Genomic DNA, 12,109 nt, shown 5'->3' with positions numbered 1-12,109 from the left:
ATGAAAATAAATATTTTATCAATGAGAAAATAATTTCCCCCTCTTATGGTGAAAACTATTCATCATAGCCTGGTGAATAAAAATTCTAAATAATTCCATACACCCTGGCTACATCCTAACATTTGCTTATAAAAAGCAACAATCTATACAATATATGAACTACATCTCTCTCATTTTATAATTAATTTTTTACATGACAAACATGCATTTGTGGTTTAAAAATTCTAACAGTACAGAGGTACATAGAGTAGAAAAGTCAATATTTCTATTCATCTCTCTTCCGGCCCTATGGGGGTGGGACTCTCCATGTCACTCTTTCCAGACAGAGCCATGGTTAACTGTTCACAGTGGGTCCTGCCAGACTTTTTCTAGGTATATGTATCTATTTACACATATGGTTGTTGGAATGTTATTTTTTAATATTTTTGTTACATATATTGGATTGTACTAAACAGATTGTTCTGAAATTTGCATAATATGAAGTCAGAAACATTTCTGTATCAGTACAGCTAGCACTGCCTCACTCTCCTCAGCAGATGAGGAGCCAACACTGTACCATAAGTGTTCAACTATTTCCTAATTTGGCTGTTTTCAGGTTTTCACTAATTCAAACAATGCTGCAATAAATACCCACCCATGTACATCATGCTTATGTTGCTGAATCAATGTGTATGAGAATTATTGTTTTAATAGAGGTTGCCAAATTGCTCTCCATAAGAGGTTGCAACTATGAACACTCTCATCAATTACATATGAGACTATATTTTTATTTTTGTGAATTTGGGGAGAGAGTTGTATTCATTGGTATTACCCTATTTGTGAGGTTAGATCATTTTTGAGATGTTTCTTGACTATTTACAGTTCTTTATCTGTAAATTGACTTATGTTTGCCCATTTTTCTTTTGGCTTACTTGTTCCTGTAATTTGAAGCAGCTCTTTATGTATTGTGGTTCTCATATGGTTCTGCAAAAATCTTTCCTCTCTCTGCTGCCTGACATTTGCCTTTATTTATGCATCATTCATTAAACAGAAGTTTTTAAAATATTTATGAAGATAGGTCTGTCAATCTTACCTTTATGGTTCTTGAGGTTTGAGACTTATATGGAAGGCCATCTTCACTGACAAGTTTATAAAAAAGACAAAATAAATAAATAAAAAGCCTTTCTCCTATACTTTTTTCTAGTACTTTTATGGGAATCTTTTAATACTTGGATTTTTAATTCATTTGAAATATGTTTCTGAGAATGACGTAAAACAAAAATCCATATCATGGCGATGGTAGAATTCTTGTCTTGTTCTCTCCCTTAACAGGAATCTTCTAATGTTTCACCATTATGATCTTTGCAGTTGTAGTGATGTTTGCTGCCTTTATCAAAGCTTACCAATAGTTTCTTTTAAAAGAAGGAGTGCACACTGAATTCTATTAAGTGCCTTTTCAGCATCTAAAGAGATCATCATTTGAGCTTCTTTAATATGTTAACATGTGAATTGCATTATTGGATTTCCTAATGTTGAAATGTCATTACTTTTCTAGGAGTTATATTTCTCAATTTTTCAAATATGTCTCAAATTTCTGGTACAAAGCAAATGACATTTTTATTCCATATTATTTAAGAAGATTTGAAAATGAAAATCTATTCTGCCGTTCAATGTCCAAAGTCATGTTAGTTACACAGAAGAGTATGTTTTTGTTTTGTTTCTTTCCAGAAAATAAGTACTCAGGCTGGTACTACAGCATTTGGCCCCAGCATTAAATTTTCTTTTCTGACACTTTAGTTTCCCGGATGCTTTCATTTGCATTCATTTGTAGTTTATATGGAATTGCAGTAAGCATTTATCAAGTGACTCCCATGTGCCAGGTTCTGAGCTTGCTGTTGCAAGAGACACAAAATTCTTAAGAGCCAATCAAGCTGGACATGGTGGCACATGCCTATAGTCCCAGCTAATCGGGAGGCTGAGGCAGGGGGTTTGCTCGAGCCCAGGAGTTTGATTGAGGTTTCTGTGACCTACGGTGACGCCACACTGCACTCTAGCCAGGGTGATAAAGTCAGATGCTATGTCACAAAAAAAGAGCCAATCAATCTGTAAGTCCCCTGAAACAACAGAGAATCATCAGGGTCTCATCTTTTTCAGAAAGAAGCCATGTTTACGCTACCTAATTCACAGAAGACACAATGTCAAACCTTTTAACATCACAATTTGAGTTTATGAATATGGAGCTCTCTTTGTATCTTCCATGCATGCTAACTACTGCGTTGAGTGGTATGATTAATAAATTACTTTAAAATAATGCTGATGGTGAAGATGGCGTTAAAGAATAATGAGAACTGGCAGCCACAAGAAGCGTTACACAAGTCAATGTACTACCATGTATGTACATAAGGTCATCTAAACCTCTGTATTCTTACAAGTTACGTATGAATTGTTTCGAAATATTCTCAATGACCTTTCAACCTGAACTTAGTTCTTGTTCTTACTCATCAGAATCACATCAGGGTTTTTTTTCTGTCAAGTATTCAAATAATATTAACTGGTATGTTTCAGTCTGTTAGTAATTGATTATGAAACTCCCCATATTTACTGAAAATATATCCTAATAATTTGTATTAAAACATAATTTATGCATCAAATATAATTTTTAGACCAAAATTTTTGTGAAAACTTCATAAGTATAAATCAAAAATGAATAATCTCTTATAAAGATATTTTCTATAAGCCAATTGGAAATTAAATGAACAAAATGGTATTGTAATAAAGGAAATAAGGGAACTACATTTTTAAAAAGATATTTCATTTCTTAGGTATATTGCTAACTTACTAGTTTTTTAACAAGTATTTTTAGAATGGTGACAAGAGTAAAACAGAAGAATCTTCATCTTTTAAAACCAGTATACACTGTTTTGTTCAAAAACAGACATTAAAGTAAACATATATGTGATGCTGAGCTATGCATTCTTTAAGAAAACAAAATTGGTTGAAAGATTTTGAGGTAGGTTCAAAACAGAATTGTAGAAAAAATAATTGAGGAATCATTATTATTATATTCAGGAGACTTGCAATCATTTTGAAGTTTTTACTGACTATATTTTCCAGAATTTATTAAACTAGAGCAATTTTTGTCTAGAAAAGTGAGAATATTTGCTTACAAAGCAAAATCAGGTTTCAGATGGAAAATAAAGCCCATTAAAAACATCAACAACAGAAGCAAAAATTCCAAATATTTCCTCAATAATTCTAGTAAAATTATATATCTTTTAATAGTTTTTTCTGGTGTTTTCTTTCCCTAAAAAGGAAGACAAAGAAAGAATCTTAGTTATCTGAATGAGCTATAGTGGTTACAAGGAAATGATAATCAGACACAATAAGAATAAAGATTTCTCTTTTCAAATTGTCTTTTCTCCATAATTATCTTTTCAAATTAGTAATAGGAATTGGTATTAGATAAATTCAAAATTCCAGGTTTCCCTACTTTCTAAATGAATACCTGCTTTTAAAATGGGTGCTTTGTTTTGGTTGGGTACAGTGGCCCATGCCTCTAATCTCAGCAACTCAGGAGGCCAAGGTGGGAGGATCACTTGAGCAATCAAGACCAGCCTGAGCAACATAGAAAGATCCTGTTCAAAAATATAAGGAAAAATGGCCGGACGTGGTGGCTCACGCCTGTAATCCTAGCACTCTGGGAGGCCGAGGTGGGAGGATCAGTTGAGCTCAGGAGTTCAATACCAGCCTGAGCAAGAGTAAGACCCCGTCTCTACTAAAAATAGAAAGATATTAATTGGCCAACTAAAAATATATAGGAAAAAATTAGCCGGGCATGGTGGCGCATGCCTGTAGTCCCAGCTACTCGGGAGGCTGAGGCAGAAGGATCGCTTAAGCCCAGGAGTTTGAGGCTGCCATGAGCTATTTAATATTAATATGATCATACCACTACCCTCCAGCCTAGGTGGCAGAGCTCTCGTCTATAAAACAATAAATCACATGCTTTTTTTCATTTTGAATTGATTCTTTAAAAACTAGAAAAAGTACATGCTTTTTAAAAGAAATTTTTAAAACAAATGTACCTGTAATAAAATGTGAATGTCCTTCTCTCTTCCTCGCTCATTTCCAGATGAGTTCCTACCTTGCTTAACAATTTAATGTGGATCCTTCCAGATCTTTCTCTGAGCAGGTACAAATACAGTTTTTTCATGTGAATATAAATATATGCTTCTTTTACCTATTGTTCTACAACTCTTTTATTTATTTATTTTTTAATATGCCAAATTCACAGAACTGGGACTTTGGCATGACTCCCAGTCGATCTGACTCTAGAACCTACTCTGTTTCCAATGCACAAGTGCCAAAAGCACCACACTGATTTGGAAAGACTGGCTGGGTTCTGATGTTCACAAAGACACATGCTGGGTCGATGACAACGGGCTGCATTTCAGACCTCACTTGTCCCTTTAGCTGGCGTCCTTGAACAGGGCACAACTTGCATAACCATGCACGGCACCCCTGCAGCCAGCTTTCCACCTCCCCTGACTGTGGGTCGTAGCTAGTGTCACTGTCACACCATGTCACACCAACCGACCAAAAGATCATACCAGTAAAGAAGGAAGCAAAACCATCTGTGAGTTCAAAAACATTTAGTATATTTGATACTCGTGATATTGCTAATGAAATCATGCCTATCCCCAAAAAAGGAAAGTAGAAACTGTAGGTATTGCCCTAGCACCATCGTTTCCCTCAGGTGGGACCACTGTGGGAGCAAATGGAAGGACTGCTGCAGTGTGGTATTGAGATTTAGCTGGCATAGCCCCACACACACTCAAATAACTCAGCTCAGCAAGCAGTAGTTGGAACACTGACACCCTAGATGTGGTTGGGGATATGTGTCTCCAGGAGGACTAATTAGCAGCTCGTGGAGAAGAAGCTGTTCTCGCGTGCCCCATTAATTACAGTGCTTCTGGCAACTCAGGCAGGCCCACATGAATGCCTCCTGCACAAAAAGGTCACATCCTGGTGTTGCTAGTCAGATCTTTGCGAGATCTTATTGCTGTTCATGGTTATTTCCCTGATAATCGCTCCCGAGAGGGCGGTCTGGCTACAATCTCGAATATTTGAACACAGTAATTTGCAAGATTTATGGAAAACAATTTTTCAGAAATGTGCTCTCAATTTTCATTGGGAAAATTCCTCTTTCTCTGGTAAGTGCTGGAGCATATGGAGCAGGTAAATGTTTTAATGGACAGCATAAAAGTAACATTTTTCTTCCGAGGTTGATGATTTGCACTTAGGGCTTCCAATCCCATTTTTTACTATAGCAAGTGTTTGGTGCAAATTAAAGAGAGACAGAAAAACTTCAAGCCTTCAACCTCACTGTCTCCGTAGCTCAGAAATGACTGCATCATTGCACAAGTTCATATCACCCACCTTTAGGGCTTCTATCCTCTGGGAGGAAACTTTTATTGAATTTCTCTACCCCAGGTTTTAGTCTCCTACGTGTCTCTTGTGTTATATACATTGAACTCATTCCTTTCTAAGATTTAACACAATAAGATAAAAATGGCCAAGAGCAGTCTTTCTTAGTCCCCGAGGGGAAAGATTAATGGTAGAAACAATCACCTAATGAAAAGTTAGGGGGGAAAATGTAGTGCAGGTAAACATTACCCATGTGAATGTGTACAGCACCTCATTGCCCCTTAGAATCATAACAATTGTAACAATTATTAATTTTTTTCTTTTATGACATGAAAGAGCAATAATAGGGGTCTTGGCATTAGCCATCTAGGAATTTGAAGTTAGAATAACAGCAGCATGATTCATTCATTCATTCAGCCTCATCCATGTATTTTTTTGTTTTTATTTTTTGTTTTTTGGGGTTTTTTTTTTTGAGACAGAGTCTCACTCTGTTGCCCGGGCTAAAGTGCTGTGGCATCAGCCTAGCTCACAGCAACCTCAAACTCCTGGGCTCAAGAGATCCTTCTGCCTCAGCCTCCCGAATAGCTGGGACTACAGACATGTGCCACCATGCCCGGCTAAATTTTTCTACATATTTTTAGTTGTCCAGCTAATTTATTTCTATTTTTAGTAGAGACAGGGTCTTGCTCTTGCTCTTGCTCTTGCTCAGGCTGGTCTCGAACTCCTGAGCTCAAAGGATCCTCCTGCCTTGGCCTCCCACACACCCAGTTATTAAGCACCTGCCATGTTTTACCCACCTATTTCTTTTTTATATCTCCAAGTGTGACCCACTATACTACTATGGGGATGAGTTAGCCTTTCTCTATTCTCTCTTAACATCATCTTAACGTTTCTCTAGCAATGTGCTCGTCACTCTGTATTGCAATTACCCAATTCCCTGTTCCTCTTCTAAACCAACAGTGGACTAGGAGCGTGGGGAACAGCAGCAGATCTTATTCTCCTTTGAGTACTGGCCTGGGTGTTGAGTAAATTAATGGCAGCATGTGTTCAATAAAATAATGAGACCTCACATGATAGCAAAATAAACTCTCTTAAAGCCTGCTCTGAGTGAATGGGAAAGACTGGGCACCTGTGAGGAGTTACAAAGTGAAAAGAAGCAGTTCATTCTCTAAGAGTGAATAAACAGAGCACTCTTCAAAAGCTACTCTTAGATTTTTTTTTTTTTAAGCACCAGAAGGAATTGTAGAGATCATCTGGCAGACTCCACCCGCTTCTCTGCCCTCCTCTACAGGTAGAAAAAGAGAGGTTATGAAATCTGCTTAAGATAATACAACTTGTTGATGACTAGGTACAATTAGAGTCCAGATTCCTAGAGGACCCCAGCCCACATGCCTTGAAACACAGAGCTGACCCATTGAGCAAGGCAGACCCCAAGCACACTTACTGCTGCTTTCACAAATGCAACTCTGCATGTTAAAATGCAAATCAGAGAATGAGTCTTGTTCTGCTCCCGCTCTCACAGTTAGTAATCGGTTTGACCCGGTCACATCTGCTTCAGGATCTTTGTATGCTCCCTTCCTCCCCCGATGCAAATATCACTTCCTGGGGAAAACCTTCCCTTACTATTCTCGCTCTCTCACACACACCCCCCCAGGCCAGGTCACATTCCCTTCTACATACCAGCAGGACACCCTGTACTTCCTCTCCATGGGATTTGTCACAGCTTGAAGTTACATATTTGTGTGGCTGTTTAATTAACATCTGTCTAATAATGTCTCCTGCAATAGATTAAGAGGTTATAGATTATGTCTCTAGACATAAGAGGTATTCTGAAAGCACATCCTATCAACCTGGGCATAAAAATGGGATCAGTGTATTAATATGAACCCCACCTGCTATTGCAGGTCCTTCAAACTCAATTCAAGGTACCCCACACTCTCCAGGGTTCTAGGAGTTTTAGTGTATGTCTCCCACAGGCACACTCCTGTCCTCTCAGCTCTCCTGAGACATCCCACATTTCCTCCCTGTTGGGTGCCGGCTCCCTGCAGCAATGTACTTCTGGGTCCTCTGGTGCTTCAAACCTACCTTTGTGTTGTCAGCCACCATACGTGGGTCCTGATCACAGAAATTTTAATCAAACAGTTCTTTCCTTTTTTACTCCCAGTCCCTGCTCCCTAGAGCATAAGACTGGAGTCCTTTGGGGTTGGCGAAAAGAAAAAAGAAACATTCTCCCATCTGATCCTGAAGCAAAGGCTTAGATCAAGCCTGGGTGCCTTGACTCCCTTTAACCTTGGGACAAATTCTTTGCCAGAAGCCTTCGTAGTGGCTCATCTAAATAGATCCCTGCATGGCCTCCCAGCTGGGTCTTCCAGTTACCCCAGACTGTATGCATGAAAGGGGAAGAGAACTAAGTCTCAGGTTGGGACCACTGCTAAATTCAGAGGAAGCAGCAAAATACCAGTGCCTGTGGGAGGAGACGAACAGCAATCTCAAGCCTTTATCCTGGCTCAGAGGGGAAGAGAACCTCCTCTTGCAGCCACTCATTCAACAGCTATACTTGAGTGCTGGGTTTTCTGGAAACAGCCCCCCCCCCCCCCCCCCCCCGCACAGGCACTGAAAATTCCAGCCACGGCCACTTCACAATTTGTAAATCTTGGCAGAGGCCTCAGGAATATGCTCAGGTGATTCCCTGAACAAAGGTAAGGATGGAGTGAAAGGTATCAGCTTAGCAGTCTGACATAACTGGCTTGAAAGTTGGTTCTATCACTTGCCAGATGTGTCAAACAAGTTTCTTAACCTCAGTGAACCACCATTTCCACACCCATATGCCAGTCATCTCTATATCTCCAGAAGATTATGAAAATTAAAGTCATGTTGGTCAATCATCCAGCATAGTGCTTGGGACATACTAGGTGCTCAATGAATGTGAATTCCTTTTCCTGCAATGTTATACCAGTTCTGATTTTTACAATCACTCATTCTCCACTTGGTTTGGTCAAAGATTTTCCATAAAATTGTTAAAAATATGTATTTTATTAAGTACTAACTAGAAAATTTTACTAGCCTTGTGGTTTATTATTGAATCATTAAACCCAAGAAATTATGCTCATTATTATAATAATTAGCTATTTCCTGATTCATTCCTTCTGATGATGGGACACTATTTTCCCCCACTTTGTAAATAGCTTCCAATTCAACAAGCCTATCTTAGATTAAAAGGATAGGAAAAACTAATATTCATTATTATCTACTATATATGACAGTATATCTTGGTGGCTAATTACATGGGCTTTGGAGCCACAATGCCTAGGTTTAAATCCAAACTCTCCCACTTAACTAGCTATGTAATCTTAGACAGGTAACATATATTTTTGGTGCCTGAGTTTTTAATACATAAAAAAGTTATTATACCTACCACATAGGATGGTTAAGACAATTAAATGAATTAATTAGAACAATGCTTAGCATATAGTAAATGCTCAGTAAATATCAGTTATTATTACTTCACCAAGTTACATATGACTTGATCCTCACAGCAACCCTTCAAGGGCTGTGCTTTTCTCTCTAATGTCCTCCTAATAAGAACTCTAAGGTTGGCAAACCTGCCCCAGAGCCCACAGTCAGTTCATGGCAGCCTAGCATTCCTGCCCAGGGTCTTATGAACACAAAGCCCTAAACTTCCTCTACAACCTGACACTTTCCAGAAGGCTGGAACTGGTTCTCTTGAAGTATTAAAACAGTAAACAAAACATTAATTATGAGATAGTCATCAGATGCATTCTAAAGCACAGTCAACTTAAATTTGTTCCCCTACATTTTTGTCTACCTCTAAATTACACAAATGAGTTTTAGAGCTACTTTTGTTCCAGACTAAATTATGACCAAATTTATGATTTGACTGAACCCTGTAGCCACCTGGCAACCAGAAGACAGCCTTGCAAACCAAAAGCTACATAACTGTTTCAATAAACAAAAGGGGAAAAGGAACTCATGTTTACTGAGTGCCAATATTTTCTGCTATACACTTGACATATGTTATTCAATTCTCTCAGCAAGATAGGTACTATTTCCCTCATTTTTTAGACAAAGTAAGTAGTATTATTAGCCCCAGTTTACAAAAGAGGAGACAGGCATTGAGGACTTAAGAACTTGTTTCAAGTCTCAGATCCTGGAGGGCAGCCAGGTGATTTCAGAGTCTGTGATCTCAAACATTAAGGCAGGATGTCTCTCCATTTAAAGAGGTATTAGCAGGGACTGGGTGTGGTGGCCCACGCCTGTAATCCTGGCACACTGGGAGGCCAAGATGGGAGGATCATATGAGGTCAGGAGTTCGAGACCAGCCTGAGCAAAAGGGAGACCCCCCCCCATCTCTACAAAAATAGAAAAAATTAGCTGGGCAACTAAAAATAGGAAAAAAATTAGACAGGTGTGGTGGCAAGCACCTATAGTCCCAGGTACTTGGGAGGCTGAAGCAGGAGGGACGCTTTAGCCCAGGTGTTAGTTGTTTTTTTGGTTTTTTGGTTTTTTTGAAACAGAGTCTCACTCTGTTGCCCAAGCTAGAGTGCTGTGGCATCAGCCTCGCTCATAGCAACCTCAAATTCCTCTGGAGGCTAAAATGGGAGGATCATTTGAGCCCAGGAGTTTGAGGCTGCAGTAAACTATGATTGTGCCACTGCAATCCAGCCCAGGTGACAGAGTAATATCAGAAAAAAAAAAGAAAAGAAAGAGAGAGAGACCATTTAAAACTCTAATGCAGTTTGTTAATGTTTCCATGAGCTAGAAGCTTACGTTAAAATTCATATTTTTACCATCTTAGAGACTGTACTTAACATATTAATTTTCCCATTTTATTTATTTATTTATATATTTTTTATCTTTTCCTTTTTTTTAATTTCAGCATATTATGGAGGTACAAATGTTAAGGTTACATATATTGCCCATGCCCCCCTCCCCCTCCCACTTATTTATTGATTGATACATAAGCTTAGCATTTACATGCCATCCAAGTGAAAGTGACAGTTCAAAATATATAACATGTAAATTTTTGTTCTCTGATATATAGATGTATATAGCATACACATATACATATTTATGTGTATATATTAATATATGTAAAAAATATAATCCTTAACATAAAAAATTCAAGGATTGCTCCAAAATCCTAAGGACCTAGAAAAAAACTTCAAGGACTGATAGAAAAAGACAAAAGAGATAAGGACTACAGAGAACAATTGAGAAGTAGGGTTTCTAGAGGCATCCATGCAAATCCTAACACATCCTCTAGCCGGGGCAGGAGCAGGGGATGAAGTCACGATAAGGTTGCAGAATGCTGCAAATTCACTTATGAGTTGTTTACTGACCTCTTCCCCACTTGCTTCTTGCCGCTTTGGGGAACATAACAGGGAGTTCTAAATTCTAGTTTGTCTTCTCATAGTTTCTCCCATGGGAATTCATGTTGTAATTCACTAACGTCCCTGTTACCAACTTTAGCCACTTAATAGCTGGGAAATCTGCTAAGGAAAAGTTTGCACTACTTCCCATCCAGGCTGGCAAATGGCAGGCCCCCCTCTGACATACTTAGAAGGGTTGTCGGAAACATTTTCTGGTAAGCTGACACAGTTCCTAGGACTCAGAAAGAAAACAAGTATGAATACAATACCTCCCTAACGGGTCCAGGCCAAATGCCAAGAAAGGGAACCAGAGAACAAAGCAAGCAGATTTTGTTTTTCCATTGCTAAGTAGTATTCCATGGTATGGATGTGTCAATTGTTGGTTTAACCATTTACCTGTGGGACAATATCTAGGTTGTTTGCAGTTTGGGGCTATTACTCATAAAGCTGCTATAAACATTTACGTACAAGTTTTTATACATAAGTCTTTCTTTCTGGGACCAATGTCCAGGAGTACAATTACTGTATTGTATAATAGTTGCATATTTATTAAGTTCTTTAAGAAACTGCCAAACTATTTTCCAGGGTAGCTGTAACATTTTAAATTCCTACCAACAATGTTTGAGTGATCCAGTTTCTCCCCATCCTTGCCAACATTTTAGTGTTGCCACTGATCTTTATTTTAGTCATTCTGATAGGTACACAGTGAAATTTCATAATGATTTCAATTCTTATTTCCTTAATAGCTAATGCTGTTGAGCATCTTTTCATGTGCTTATTTTCCATCTGTGTATCTTTTCTGGTAAATTGTCTCTCCATATCTTTTGCTCATGTTCTAATTGAATTGTTTGATTTTTTGACTATTGAGTTTTGAGAGTTTATTATCTACTCTAGATGCTAGTCTTTTGTAGGATACATGGTTTGCAAATATTTTCTCTCACTCTGAGCTTGTCTTTTCATCCTCTTAACAATGTCTTTTGTAAAACAAGAGTTTTAATTTGATGAAGTCTAATTTATCAACTTACCTCTGAAGAATGTGCTTTTAATGTCAAGTCTAAGAACTCTTTGCCTACCCTTAGATCCTAAAGATTTTATCTTTCTCCAAAAGTGTTATAGTTTTCCATTTTATATTTTTTAAGTCGTGATCTATTTTGAGTTGACTTTTATATAAGGTATAAGAATTATTGCCAAATGTTTAGAGGCTTGAAAAAGAAAAAAAAAAAAAAAAGAATTAGGTAGCAGTACTTTTTTTTTTTTTTGCCAATGCACGCCCAATTGTTCAAAAGACTACCTTTCCACCATTTGTTCAAAAGACT

The 12,109-nt window shown here is 38.0% G+C and overlaps 1 protein-coding gene across 1 annotated transcript in view; it reads left to right on the top strand.

The window, feature by feature from the left end:
- Window positions 1-12,109, top strand: part of NOCT (nocturnin) — a 46,285-nt gene that overhangs the window by 92 nt on the left and 34,084 nt on the right. The window lies entirely within an intron of this gene.

The sequence above is a fragment of the Microcebus murinus genome, chromosome 15 (assembly GCF_040939455.1).
Source record: "Microcebus murinus isolate Inina chromosome 15, M.murinus_Inina_mat1.0, whole genome shotgun sequence".
Classification (NCBI taxonomy): domain Eukaryota; kingdom Metazoa; phylum Chordata; class Mammalia; order Primates; family Cheirogaleidae; genus Microcebus; species Microcebus murinus.
Note: the sequence above shows the minus strand (reverse complement) of the source record. Positions and strands in the feature narration are given on the sequence as shown.